The sequence below is a fragment of the Vespa crabro genome, chromosome 1 (genome assembly GCF_910589235.1).
Source record: "Vespa crabro chromosome 1, iyVesCrab1.2, whole genome shotgun sequence".
NCBI lineage: Eukaryota > Metazoa > Arthropoda > Insecta > Hymenoptera > Vespidae > Vespa > Vespa crabro.
In genome coordinates, this window is record NC_060955.1 from 4,533,535 (window position 1) to 4,547,500 (window position 13,966).

The 13,966-nt window shown below is 35.5% G+C and overlaps 1 protein-coding gene across 11 annotated transcripts in view; it reads left to right on the forward strand.

Annotated features, from left to right (window-relative positions):
• The window catches only part of LOC124423679 (tensin-1-like), a 196,134-nt gene that overhangs the window by 166,958 nt on the left and 15,210 nt on the right, over positions 1-13,966 (forward strand). The gene's annotated exons all lie outside the window — the stretch shown is intronic.

Here is a 13,966-nt window from a genome sequence, read left to right on the forward strand (position 1 = left end):
CGAAGTGCCGTTCATAGCATCGGCTGTTTTATCTTCGATCTACTTGCCTCCGAACGAACTCTAACCACTAATCCAAAGACGAAGACCACTACGACGACGACCTGCAAATCATCGAGCACAGTATGTACCTCTCACGGTATTAGCGAATCGCGATTAGCTCGCAGTACCGCAATATGACCTCGAGTGTGTCGATGCTGCAGGTAAGGAGTCCTTCCATTGAAAATGGCTCTCTTTTCAGTCGACGGAAAATAAGCGTAATCGTTATTACTTGTCAATGACTATATGCATCGTTATTTTAACCGTTAAACTTATACCGCAAGATGAGAATATTTTAAAAGATCAGACCAAAAAAGAAAAAAAAAAAATATATATATATATATATATACATGTCTATTTAGACATATATTTCAACAGATATTATTATTAATTCAAAAATAAATGTATTGGATAGATGAAGAAGGTAAATAAGAATAAAAGAAGAAGAAGAAGAAGAAAGAAAAAAAAAAAGAAGAATAGAAAACTATAATGAATTCATTCGAATCAAAATTTTATTCGATTAAGGAAGAATTAACCAATTGCAAAGGTAGCACCATTTTATCGGACAAAAAATTCTATTCTTTTGAATCTAATGTATTATCTAAGTTTTAAAGATCGACTTAAGATATATCTTAGAAACGACTTATTTTCAATGAAATATAGATAAAAATGAAATTGAATAATTCGTAACGATCGTAGTACTCACTTCGATCGTTCGAATGGACGCAGTAGAATAGAAGCTAACCTTAGTAATACTACGATCTGAGAAGAGAATAAGAGAGATAAAGAATGGAGGAGGGGGATAAGCCGTGGGATCGGACGAGCGCATTCCTCAGGCCCGTATAGCTACTCGTGCCATGGGAGACCGCTCGTTACTTCTTCTTGCCCCTTTACCGATAGACTGCCACTATGGTGCTGCTATTTTAACAACAGCCTGTCTCTTTTATGATCCTTTACCGTATCATTCGACTAGTCTTTCGCTGCAACGTTCTAAACACTCCGTAAATTGAAAAAGAGATTCATTAACTGCGTAACACGATCTCCGAAAAATTTTTATTTCACATTGTTTCGTAATTACGTCAACGAAAAAAGTAACATAAAACTCTATCTTTTTTTTTTTTAAATATTTCAAGTATAAGAAGAAATAAGTAATTAGTAACTTGATCATTTAAATGTACAGAAGTATATTTCCAAAATCAGTGTCTATGGTATTTATATCTAAAATTTAGAAAACGTAATATTTTTCAAACGATTAAAATCAAAAATCTTCAAAGTTTTTATGTGATATATATTAACGAATTTGTATATTTACGACCTTTTAAAATTACCCTGTACATTAACATTTGTGATATAAAAGTTTACTCCTTGTACTATAAATCTCTGACGTTTATCTCTTCCTTCCAGAGATATTGTCAAACAACTTGTTCTCATAAGCGAGATTCTACTGTACACACCACTTTCATGAACATATTATCAAGATTAGGGAAATAGTAATCGTTGGAACATTCCGTAAATAGAATGCCTTGCTTTGACTGCTATATCGTATAAAGATTATATTCAATTATTACTTTTTAATATATAGCAGAAAGAAAACAGTCGATCCTTTATCGAATATTCGATCCGATGTGAACGCTATAAAGGAGAAAGCAAAATAACGCAGGATTTTTATTCGAGTGAGAGTCGTCACGTTGAATGCAACGTAACACGACATAAACGTTACGAGAACTTGTTCGATTTTCCTTTCTAAAAGCTCTTTAAAATTATACATGCTATATAGTTGACGCAAAACTTTGACTTGTAGGACACATTTATTCTTAATAATTGACTGTTACTGATACCTCTTACTTCTTATTCTTTTTTTTCTTTTTCTTTTTCTTTTTCTCTTTTGACGTTCCCACACACTGAGTATAATTTAGATAAACCCACTCGTCGTAGGAAGATTAAAAGGTTAGCCAAGAAAACGGGGAACGTTAATCGTCGACACTTGAAACACGACCTTACTCAAAAAGCACGTTAGGTGGAAAAGACAGCAGCAAAGAGTTTAAAGAGTATCGTTTGAGAAAAGAGAGTCTCGACGAAAAGGAACTTACCACCGAATATAGTATCTATTTATATCTTTCTCTCTTTCTTTACATCTTTCCTCTCCCACTCTCTCTCTCTCTTTTTCTCTCGTTCTCTCTTACATTCTCTCTCTCTCTCTCTCCGTCTCCTTTTATTCGTAGTTTTATCGTATTACTCGGAGAATCAGGTAGAAACATAATTTTCTGTCGTTTTCCTTATCTCCTCGCTTTTAATAGTCCACCATTCGTAGAAAGTCATTGAGAGCTTTAATTCGTCGGTTTATCAACAATCGTAGATCGTACGATTTGACTGACGATAAAGAACCAGAACGATCGAGACACTGTTGGAAAGTACAGAAAGTTTCAACAAATTAGCATAATTAAATTGCTTCAGAATCAGCTCTCTTGTTATTTCAATGGCAATAAATTTATTGGATAAAAAAAAAAAAAAGAAAAAGAAAGAGAGAGAGAGAGATTATATGAAACGATGGTAGATATCGAATTTATCGATATACATGTAAACCTAATTTACTTGATATAAAGAAATACAACAAAGAAAAAGAAATACACGTTACGAGTGAGTATCCTTTTGCTTATGCAGAATGCAACGATGAGATTCTTCTAATTCCAATCTCATCCTATACTTTCACAATAACGATGATTCGACGAAATGTTAGTAGGTCTCCGACGGGTCATTACTTTACTCTAAGATCAAACAAGAGCGATTAAAGAAAGAAACTCCTTGCATTTTCATTCACGCCCATAATTGCGTTGCCCTTATCCAGAGAAACGTTTGAGATGCCTTCGATTTTCAAGTTGCCCAATCGTCTTTGAGAAAAAAGAAAAAGAAAAAGAAAAAAAAAAGAGAAAAGAAAATATCGCGGTGAAGGGATATCTGGAAAAGTTCTCCTTGTAAAGTATAAAGAAAAGGCAAGAAATTTCATTGAATTGATATAACAAATAGGCTAACTTATCTTACAAATATGATTTGCTCAATACAAATAATGACTATTGAAGTAATATTGTTGACATTTAAGCTAAACAAATGTTTATCCTCGATTATGCGGATTGAAGTTCTTCGAACGTATTCTTAATGTCAACCAGAAGACTTCTCTATCCATAATCCAAAAGCGATAAGCGAGATCGCGTAATTCAGGTGGCACTATGCCGAAGAAACGGAAAAAAAAAAAAAAACTAAACAACGCAGGATTGTGTTCTTATGTATGGTTCGAGAAGGATAATGCTTTCGTTTCAGTCCAACGCATAAATAACTTAACGCCGCTTCAATAAAGTCCTCCAAGGTTGTCTTTGAAAAGGGTACCCTAGCGGCCCTGAAAAGATTCGTTCGTTCGAAACGAAAGGTGGTACCGTGCTCGACGGTGCCCGTACAATTCCTAAAATCCAGCGAGACAACATTCCGGACGCCCTCGCCTAGCGGCATCTGTCTGTACGAGAGAAAAGCCGCAGACGTTTAACGAGAGAATGAAAGAGAGAGAAAAAGAGAGAGAAAGAGAGAGAGAGAGAAAGAGAGAACTCCATGTGCATGCCTCCTCACAATACACACTCTAAATTTTATCATGGCACCTCGATGGGAGTTCCTCCCTACCTCCTTAAATTTGGATCTCACTCGGTTCCTTGCGACTCGAAACCTCAAAAAATCCCTAGGAACTTTACGTACCCTTGGGGACTCGACAATAGCACGTACGAACGTGAGTTCATTTTCCTCTTCCCGAGGCCGATTCGTACTGAGAAGACGCTTCTTCTCGTCCTCGTGAAAGAAAAATAAAAAAAAGCCAAAAGAAAGAGAGAAAAAGAGGGAAGTATAAAATGTGGAAAGAGAGGAGACAGACGGGGTACCTTCCAGATCGCGTACGTTAAGGAATTCCCTTCGACATCAATAGAGCATCGCGTACAAAGGACGACGCCATTATTCTCGAGGCACCGCATAGTATGCTCCGGTACAATATGAACTCTCGACTCTGTCGACGACGATAGACCAAGGCATACGAGTTACACCTGGCTACGTTCGTGCTCGATAATACGTTCTTCGACGATCTGCCGAATAATAATGCCTTCTCGATGATCGTGAATTTCAGGTTTAGAGCGACTCCATAGAAGAAGAAAGAAAAAAAGAAATAAATAAAGAAAGAACATCTTTATACCTAGTTTTCCAACGTTGACCTTCTTTGGCAAGACCATCTCGACCAAGTACGAGGAATCTATGGGAATATAATTGACATCGTCCGTCAGGACGATACTCTTCTCCTAACAGGAGGACCCTCGTTCTTGTCCTCCTGCCAGAAGCCATTAGAGTCGGTAAATAAAGAATAAAGAAGAATGAACGATCCCACTCGACGTCACGTGACTTCTGTCTCCTCTCTTCTCGATGTACTTTTACATCGTTTCGCGAACGAAGGGTAGTGTGAACGGAATTATCGAGTCCATATGTATTGTATGTACGTATATAGATATACATATACAAGGGGAAGGGCATCAAAGCTCCTTAAATTACACCGTGACGAACGCGCTTTCGCCGTGTCTCCGATTTGTGCGCTCTCATCCTCTCGTTTCATCGTCTATTCTCGTCATTTCCTGTGGCTAGACTTTCCGGTATTATCTTACCAGTTCTCGATGATTCTTAATGAGAAAGAAAGATCTTCATTTCGTATTGTCGGTAGTTATATTCGATACGATAGAATTTCGATTGATACCTTCTTTGATACATGTACAAGAACCTTAACTTCCTTCGGTCAAACTTTTTTATGTCTCAATTCCCATTCTTAATGAGAAACATGTTCTTTAATAACCGTGTCGAGTAACTTTGGTGGTCCCCTCGTATATATATATATATATATATATATATATATATATATATATATATATGCACACATGCATATCCTTTCAAACTCAATATATATATCCTTACAAGTTTACTCCTCGAATTTCCATCTTGAAGATTCTTAGACGTCAAAACTTTGCGTCTAAGTTAGCTTAACGAAGGATTTTCAACAACTTGGACCGGTCTTAGACTAATAGATATACAAGTCGAATTATTAAAGGGAACATACGTATAGAACATACAACTACGTTCTCCGTAAAATTGAAAGAAAACGAAAATAGAGAAGAAAAAATTATTCCAAATGTTTCTTCCCTCTTGTCTGTCCTCTTTTTCTTTCATACATGCGGTCACCATTGGCGCATTTGCAAAGTCATTTTACGGATGCGACAAAACTTATTAAGTCTCGTCGCGCCGTCGGCGTCGTCTACGAAGCTTTTACGGAGCGTCAAGTTGGAAACAGCAGGCGTGCTTCTTTCGCGACGGTGCGACGCGACTATTCGGCATGCCCGTTGCGTGTACTCTCTTTTTCTGCTTATACGTATGTACGTTTGCATGTGTATGTGTGTACAATGTGCATGTGTGTGATAACGTGCCTGCCGCCACGCGTGTATACCGCCATAACGCTTATCCACTTTACTCAAGCACACTTCCGCTTTTGCCTCACGCTTTTTCTCCGCGCTCACGATGACAATTACTCGCACTACCCGTGCTCGCGTGCCTTTCCTCTTTTCTTTCTCCCTTCATTTCTTTCTCTCTCTCTCTCTCTCTCTCTCTCTCTTTTTCTCTCTCTCTCTTTCTCAAAAAGCATCGCGTGGTTTGTACCTTCCATTCCGAAGCTTAAAAAGACCGTGACTCATTTTTATTGAAATAATTAAGATAAACCGATAATGTAATTCGTCATTTATTTTTATCATGCATATAATATCCTATCAAATTTTAATTTATTTTATTTCAATTTATTTCCTTTAATCATTGTTGAATAACGTTGCTCATTCGATTATAGTTTATCATGTACTAAATTCAACAAGTTTATCCGTCCATCCTATTAAACAGACAATTTTAATGTTCATTCGAGCAATTGTTTCTAAACACATATGTATGTACATCGATATCCGATTTAACAGCAAAGAGGCAAATGTAAATCACGATTTAATGATCCTTCGAATCACTTAACGCTAATTTTCCACAGTAGCATCAACAAGAAGAGATTATAACTTTCGATAGATAATTAAATGTATTGCCGTGCGCGTGCCGTGGTAACGGCCAGTTAATTACTATCATTCAACGTTCTCATTAATACCTTATCGGATAGAACGCACCAGTATGAGATAGAAACGATTACATTGCAGAGAGAACAGATGGATTATCGCAGTATACTCTCTCGTCTATTCAAACCTTTATAAATTATCATGATAATAGCAATGATTCAGATGATTCAAATGAAAACGATAAAAACTCTCGAGCAAAAACGAAAGTATATAGAAGATGAGTATTTTGTCATGTTTAGACAAATGTGTGAAATGTGTGTTATCGTGATTTTTGAAATAATTTAATATCGTTGAATATCTAACATTTTTTTCTTTCTTTTTTTTTTTATTTTTTTTTTTTGTAGCCTGTTTAATTTTACAGATTGAAAATTCAATCGGAATGCATCAAAAGACAAATCTTGAATTTATTTCTCATTGAAGAGATATTGTATAAGGATACGAAAATTCAAGATATCGTAAAGATGTTAGGAGAATATTAAACGGATTATCGGAAAAGTGATCAAACTCGTGATAAATAGCAATTATTTATGAAAGTCTGACTCAACTCAAAGTGGTAGCAGGTTTCACAGGAGGAGACTCCACAGGCATCACATCTCTTTATATAACCTTTCCTATCGATAAATTACTTAAGACATTAACTACCAATAAACTTGGGTATCTCTACTTCGTGTTCGCTATTAATACTTGATGCGATAACAGGACGAGACGATAATCTTGAAAGACAAATGCCAGCTTCGCACGATTACATGGGAAATCAGTAGGTTACTCTTATCGGTAACCTTTTTTTTTTATCTTTACCGAAGATACTCTACTCTTTCACATTTATTTCTATCAATCGTATAAAAATATTCATTATTGCGAAAGAATGTCAAAGTAGATAGACAAATATGAGATAGAACGATTCTACTTAATAATAATAAAATCTAACAAAGGACAAATCAAAAATTTACTACCTTAATCACAAATTATTGATGATAATGATAAGAAAATAATGTGTCGATGAACATGAGTATGCATATTTTTCGAACAAGTTGGCATATAAGAGACGGAGAGAAACTTAAGAGAGGAACTTAATTTCATTAGTTATGAGTACTAATGACTCCCTAATGAAAGTGCAGTTTGTGTTTCGGTCGCAGCCTATTGTTCTTGAAGTTGACTGCAAGGCTTGGGGGCCAGGAGGCCTGTAAGCTACACGAGTCACAGAGGTGAACTCATTATCCTGTACATCGTAATGAACCACTACGGGCATGAACCTCTACCTTACAGAGAACACACTTGCTCATCTCAGGTGAACAATAAAATTCTATGAAGCTCTGCTCTCGTAATCGTGCTCGAATCAACACTTTTCTCGGTCCAAAACGTTTATACTCTCTTTAGTAGTTAAATACAAAGCGTATAAATGATTCGTCACAAGTTTGGTCATGGAATTAAAGTCGAACTACCATGAAAAATAAAAGAAGTTTCTTTAACCGATCGTTTGAAAAAAAAAAAAAAACAACACCATTTTTCAAACTACGACATATAATTTATTAATTTTTGATAAGAAAGAATGAGAAAAAGATAAACGAGAAAGGTTTAAACGACAAATTCCAAAGGAAGACACCGTTACGTAAGATACCGCCATCTTGCGCAACTCGATTGGATGACCTCGCTAGTCAGTCCATTAAATTCTTCGAATTTTCTTCGGGGAAGTTCTAATCGAAGAAAGTATTATGTATCGCCATGTGCCTTCTTGATATTAAACGTGGAGGATCTCACCTAGAAGAAATTAAAAAAATATATATATATATCTAGGTGAGTTAATCGTTCTAACGAAAAAAAGAAAAAAAAAAAAAGAAAAGAAACAAGAAAAAGAAAGAAACGAATGAAATATCGATGAGATTATCCATGAGATTATAAACATTAACTCGTTATCGGTTAGATATATAGAAGCGATATTCTCGGAAGTTGGCAATTGCGTGTTATCCGAAACTTTCGAATCGATATCGAAACTCGATCGAAGCCGTCACTGAAACACGTTCGTCTGGGTATTCTACTAGGTATATTGTTGAAATCCGTGCGTACGGGATGTGGCGTCGAGAGACGATAAAATAGAGGGAAAAGGGAAAGGGAGATTTCAGTTTACCAGGGGACGAAATACGAGGAGAAACGGTTGCTATACTCCCCAACTAGGTTCATTCGATGAGCATATGGAAGATCAAATTCTAAGTCCGATCGTCGGTGTTAATTGCTGATCAAAGACTCAGTTTCCATCGTTATCCTCTCTCTTTTCTTCCTATCTATTTATCTATCTTTCTCTCTCTATATATATATATATCTCGAAATTGTACAAATCGTAGAGTTCTAAAACTAATAGAAGTACCTTTGAACGAGAAAAATTTTCCCTTTATCTATTCATAAAACTCAATTACATTTGAAAGCAATATAATATTTGTAAAAGACTAATTGATATTAAATTCGAACGTTCACGCTACGTTACATACTTCTGATCGAATTATGATGCAAGAATTTAATTTCTCGTTTATATCTTTTGCAAGAAGAAAAAATTTTGTAAAAGGAAAAAAAAAAAAAAGATTCTACGTTAAAGCTAACATAAATTTTAAATAATTGCGATGTGAAATAAAGGATATAATAATAATAATTGTTAGTCTGTTAGAGAAAATGCAAGAAAAATGATCAAAGGGTCTGTCACTTTAAAAAATAAATGTATCTGACTATGACAGAATATACACATACGTAGACAAGCACACACACACACACATATATATATATATACACACACGTGCATACACATACATACATACATGTATGCACATATGCATATATCCATCCCGTGTCGTCATTTTAAAAAATACATGAAGCAGCGACCGCGAATGTATGATTAATACAAAGCAGAGCACAAAGATCTATTCAAGAGTTCATTCAAAGGGAAAGTCAATGGCTCCTTCGTTCGTGGATGAGCATACGGTAAATCAGGCTCTAACTCGGACGTCGGTGTTAATTGCTGATCAAAGAGTCTGCTTATGTCTTGACTTCGCTTTCTGTCTCCTGTTGGTCGTCTCGTTGGTCGTCCTATCTCTCTCTATCTCTCTCTCCCTTTCTCCCTCTCTCTCTTTCTTACACACATACATTCATATATATATATATTGATGCATACGGACGTACATACAAAGCTCCATATCTCGTTCTCTCTTTCTCTCGTTCCGAGCACGAATACTCGCGTTCACATCTTCCAATCTTCCATCGGTTTCACGTCACGTCGAGCAAAGTACTCGGCAGATAGTCAAACAATTTTCCAGTATTACACGCCAAGAGAGGCGGGAGTTGTGAGACGGAATCGCACTTCATTCGATTACAACGGCTCGCGCGGGAAGGACCGGACGTGGATCCTTTAATCCCTACAATGCGAGCCCGACTTCCATTTCAATCCAAGAATGGATATCTCGGATCCTTTTATCTCGAACCGCGCGCCGAAGGAATTCGGCGAATGGAATAAATTGAAAATTTCGAAGTCATCAAAATTGTTCCCTCCGCGCTCCCGCCCCCTCCTCCCCAACCCGGAAACCTCGATTAAATTCAAACGGGAAAGAGAAAATTTTTTTCTGCCTCCTTCCTCTTTAAGAAGAATGAATAATTCTTTTTTTCTTTTTCTTCCTTTTTCTTAAATTTCGAAATACTACCGTTCCATTTTGAATCGATTTCGTTAGTGTACTACTTTGCATCGCATCGTTTCTCTTCCATGGAATCGATAGAAAAGATTTTACTTTTATCTCGTATCCTCAACTGGATGCACCACAATCATCGAACGGATCTGAGAAAATCCAATTCGATTTTCTCCGAGAAGATCATTGTCCACGAATAAAATCGATATAATCGAAAAGATTCCGAACGTGGTCGTAAAGGGTTTTCCGTGCGGTAGAAACTCGTAGAAAATAACGGAGCTAGTGTGACAAGCAAAATCAACGAAATACTGCTCTCAATAAACTATATTATTTCGCGTTTTGTAACTTTGATCACCGAACAGAAACGTGACATTTTCTACGGATTTAATAACTAGATACGTCATACACATGTATGTGTATACGAGAAAATAGATCTAATGGGAATATGTTTAGTTAAAATTTTCTCTTCTTCTATTTCTTTAAATATCTTTTCTAAATCTTCCTCTAAACGTATCTACGACATATCGATTACACTTTTTGTAAAATAGTCAATTATAACATTCCAATATACTATCTCTAAACACGAATTTATTCAAGTATAGTATTATTATTGATTAATAAATTTATTAATATATCCATTCATATAGCATCTTCGTCTTTCTTTTTCCCATAATTTATCTATGATCTTAAATTAATTTCTACTTACGAAATTTCTCTCAATTTCTTTTTACAATCGATCATTGAAACATGTTAGAAAGAAATAGCATAAGGCATTTAAAAATACAGATACTATCAATGTTTCTATAAGAACACGAACGATACAAAAGAGGGTTTCGAAACATTTTACGAAATATAAAATTTTCGATATGGCGCATGACGTTGTCGCTTTCGGTGAGGAAGTTCAAGGAGTCGAGTGAATCAGACGGCTGGCGAGGGTTGTTGCACGCTCGATCATCATGGTAGGGATGAAGCGTAGTATGGGAAGCGTCGAATGCAAGGAGGAACGAAAATGGTGGGAGGAAAGGAATCGCAAGAGTCGATGGTACATGAACTTGTATCTTCTTATGCCTTTTGTACGACGAAGATGTGAATACTACGAGAAGAGAGAGAGAGAGAGAGAGAGAGAGAGAGAGAAGAGTCACGCTGGTGTGCCAGCTTGGAAATCTAGAGGAATGAGAGATATGGCCGTGACCGTGTGGAATGCTTGGAATGTGGCCCGTCACGGAGCGCAGCAGCTCGGTCAGGGTAAAGCCACGGCAACCCGGCGTCCTTTCGGTCCACCTCGATTCTCCTTTCCTTCGTCTTCGAGCACGAACATTGTCCACCACGTGAAATTGCAAGGAGTTAATTCCTTCCGTCGTCCTTCCCAAACCTAACGTTCCTCTTATTCACCGACGTTGATAACTCGTTTACCTAACTTTACCCTGTATCGATCAAACCTTTTTTCCCCCTTCGAGTTCAACAATCCAACCACGTTCCTTATATTCCATATATATATGTATATATATATATATATATATATATATGTATGTACGTACGTATCTTTTATCATATCCTACCTACTTATTATTTGTCTCATTGTGTGCTAGTGTAATTTTATATATCCTTGGTAAGACCGACAGAGTTTAGATGTCTAATTTCGCAAATGTTGAGTGTGAGAATCGAGATGGATAGAAAAAATTATCGTTTAAAAAATTTGTTTCCTTTCCTTCGTTAAAATTATAGAGTCCCGTTTGAAGGTAAAAAGAGAGAACCTGTTATTACGTTCATCGACGAAGAAGCACACCTTACGAGTAAACGGCACGAAGATGTTTAAACTCGTTCCAAGGATAGTTCGTGAGAATAAAGAACGAGTCCGAAAGCGGATCACCTGGACTGTAATGACGTCGGTGAGGATAGAAAAGCACGATTAGACGTTTGTGATTTTTCTGCCACTGCCACCTGTCATACGATCGGATACTTTGAGTAAATTGCAAGGATCCTACGAGATGTCAGAAAAATTAATCAGACAGAACGTAACACCTGCCTTTTGAAAAAATGCTTTAGGCAATGAAGATCCCTCATGCTGGACATCCCTCTCTGTCAAAGTACTTACATTGAACGTCCTCGAACAAGGATCCATTGAAAAATGCACACCTGCATCGAAAACTACGTTTTAAAAATTATCGATCTATCTCTTGTAATATATAAAGCTTTAAACTGAAGGAAAAGTTATATATACAATACTATGAATAACATATAACGAGGTTACGAAGGACTATTAGCAACGACTTTGACTAATATCGACATTTACTTCTAAAAACTCAAAATCTAATTTAGAATTTGTCAAAGCGACGACATTTAAATGACTACCTTCGAAGAGTGCTTTATATATATATATATATATATATATATATATATATATAAAAAAAAAAAAAGACCGAACGATAACTCGAATCCAGATCTGAATGAGTCGAAAAGGTTTAATAACTATTTCGAATTAAAGTCGAAAACTTTAAAGTCAAATCCTTCAATACTTTAATTAACGTCCAAAGGAAAAGTGCAGGAGTTAAATTTTGAAAGAGAAATATATACTACATATACAAACGAGACCGTCGAAGCGAAACTTAATCGTCATAAATGAAAAATTAAATCTTTGTTACGAGCGCTCGATTTAAAGACCGTGAGACGAAATATTCTTGGGGCTTTAGAACATGGGTCTGAACCGTTGCCGCCTACCAGGATAATAAATTTCTCTTGATGACACGACCTTACGACCTGGTACAAAGAGAACGATCCTTGCTGCCGAAAAGGAACCGCTCTTCTTCTCTTCCTCATTTCTACTCTCGATTCACAACACTGTTCTCTTATTTAAAACGCTTCTCTATCCAAAGAATGGCCTTGAATATACTTCAATAAATCTTCTTTGAAATATTTCGACATTATTTACGCTCGAAGTATATGACCGAACACGTTTCTTTTATAATTATATGAATTCATATTTAACGTTGTCTCCTTTGTATCTTACAGGTAAACAAATAGATTTATAATTTAGAATGTCTCGAAATCGATTCGTATGTGAGAATAAAAAAAAAATTATATATATATATATATATATATATATATATATATATATATATATATATAGAAGAAATTAAATGGACATAAATCTGGATTGTGCAAATTTTTCTTGAATTTAATATTATATGCAAATAAGTACAAAACTGTAATTATTTAATTAAATTTTTCTAAATAATCGATATTGCAAATTGCCAATCATTGCAAATTAGAAAAATATAGTGCTTTTAAAATATACAAAATTTGTGTGTCAATATTTTTTATATTATAAGATCATCCTATACAAACTTGTGTACTATTTATACGTATTAAACGTGAGTACGGCTTTTCGCAATATACACATACATATCTATGTACTTCTGTATGAGTATAGACACACAATGCGAGAAAACGTAATACAAGTTACAGCCGTAAGTTCGCATCCCATGGGATAACAACTTCGTGGTATTATCTCAACAAAAAAAAAAAAAAGAAAAAAAACTTCAGGCACGCGTATATACGTATCTTGTACGGTGACAATATATTTAAAAGCAAGTGACGAGAATTGCTTTTTGTACAACTTGTATCTCTTGGGTAAATGCAAACGATTACATTCTTTATATACTACTAGTTTTCTCTTGAAATCTTTATTTTTCTTTACCTTATGCCAAGCCTTACTACTACTTTTTCTCAACGAGTTACATATCAATTAATAATATAACATGAAAAAATTACTATCGACAGTTCTGTTTTATTATTTCATTACTAATGATGGTTGACTCATGCATTTTATTGATTGTACTCAACGATATATGTCCGAGTTATGCAATTATCTTCGAATGTAATCAATTATAAATTCAAATTGACTAATAACAGAAATGAACAATAAAAGAAATTAAAAAGTGAAGTTAAAAAAATTAACTCTCTATTTAACCTCGAAACATAAAACAATATAAGTGTTTAGAAAATGATGCTTCGACAAACAGGAAATTGTATACAGGAAGAATATAGAAGAGTGAATTTGACGGAGAGAGAGAGAGAGAGAGAGAGAGAGAGAGAGAGAGA